Source organism: Sinocyclocheilus grahami, unplaced genomic scaffold, assembly GCF_001515645.1.
Source record: "Sinocyclocheilus grahami isolate Dianchi unplaced genomic scaffold, SAMN03320097.WGS_v1.1 scaffold142.1, whole genome shotgun sequence".
NCBI lineage: Eukaryota > Metazoa > Chordata > Actinopteri > Cypriniformes > Cyprinidae > Sinocyclocheilus > Sinocyclocheilus grahami.
In genome coordinates, this window is record NW_015505321.1 from 1 (window position 1) to 1,768 (window position 1,768).

The following is a 1,768-nucleotide window of genomic DNA, read 5'->3' on the forward strand; positions in this document are numbered from 1 at the left end:
ACTAGTAATAACTCATGAGCCGTTAATGAAGCGCTGGAGAACCAGAATATTAAATGATGCTCAAAGCTCCTGAGGAGAACAGAGAGCATGAAGGAGGGGCGACTGTATAAAGTCACAGTCATCTCTATAGTGATTTATACAATACAGATTCACAGAAATAAACAATAAATCATATTGATGAAATATGAATGAAATTTAATATGAAGTCTCCATGTTCTGCATGTCTCTGCACAGATTTGTCTTGGTTTAACTTGAAGAAATTGTGACAGAAATACAATACTATATAATACAAAATATAATACTGTAGTAGAAAAAGCAACAACAATAATATTAATATTACATTTTTTAAAGGAATGCTACAGCATTTTTCTTCCATGTTCTTCCATTTGAACAGTAAACCAGGTTTTAGTTTGCTAAAATATAAAAGGAATTGTTACATTTTCATTTGATTACATTTCAAAACAATTATTAAACATCACAAAAATTAATGTTTTATGCCATCATTTGATTACTACTGTTTTTAAATCAATGTAATAATAATATGTAATAATAATATAAATAGTATATATAATATAATAGTAAAATGTAATAATAATTTGCATTAAATTATAAATTAAAACAAAAAATAAATTTCATAGGGTACTATTATTGTAAAAATGTTAATGAATTATTAAATTGTTGAAGCTTTATGAATTCAATTGATTAAACATGCTTTTTGATAGCTACAACTTAATTAAACCATTAAAACAGAATCCAGATTAATTTAAATCGAAAACACATTTTCTGAAAAAGAAAACATTTAATAGGGCCATATTATTGTAAAAAGTTTCACAAATTATTAAATTGTTGAAGTTTCACAATTTTAATTATTTTGATGTTTTTTCATTACAAAAATTTTATTTAAACATTTAAATGGGGAAAAAAATGGGGGAAAATGGTCAGAATGACCTCCTCTCCTAGGTTCACGAAACGGTCGTCCATAAAATGCATTGCTGTTCTGTTGTAAGTCATCTTAAAGATTCCTAAATGCATCTACTTCCGGAAGGCCAAATAAAGTGCTTTTGCTTTCGTCTAGAAACACACAGCGTCTCCCTGACATGCTGCTTCAACACTAACTGCGGTTACTGAAACCACGCCTTCTTTCTTTGCTGAACATTTGGGCGCATTATGCAAATATTTCCACATAGTGAGGTAGATATGTGGGGGCGGGTTAGAACGAGCCGTTTTAGGGGGGCGTGGCAGAGTCTTAACTTTGATAAAGAATATCTCTTTGGTTTTGAGACTTTAGTCTTTGCAACTTCAGGGATCTTATCTGTTCACAATCAGCTTGTAACACTCCAAAGAGAAAGAACAACTTGAAATCGCATCATATGACCCCTTTAAATAAAAAATAAAAATATTCTAAAAATATTTATTTGTATTTGTACTATATTTTAAAACATATATTTTATTTGTTTACCTGTATGTCATGTCACCAGTAACTGACATCAGAGGATCACAAACATGAAAATGTGTTGTTAAATTATTGAAATATCAACTTAAAATTTCAGTGGGCCAAGAAATTATTTAAGCGCAAATGGTTCGGCTGACAAAAAAGATTGGGAACTCCTGGGTTATAACACTTATCTGTATATAAAACAACAGAAGTGTATGGGATGACCTGATTCAGATGTGTGTGTGTGTCTCTGTCTGTCTGTCTGTCTGTGTGTGTGTGTGTGTCTGTCTGTCTGTCTGTCTGTCTGTCTGTCTGTCTGTCTGTCTGTCTGTG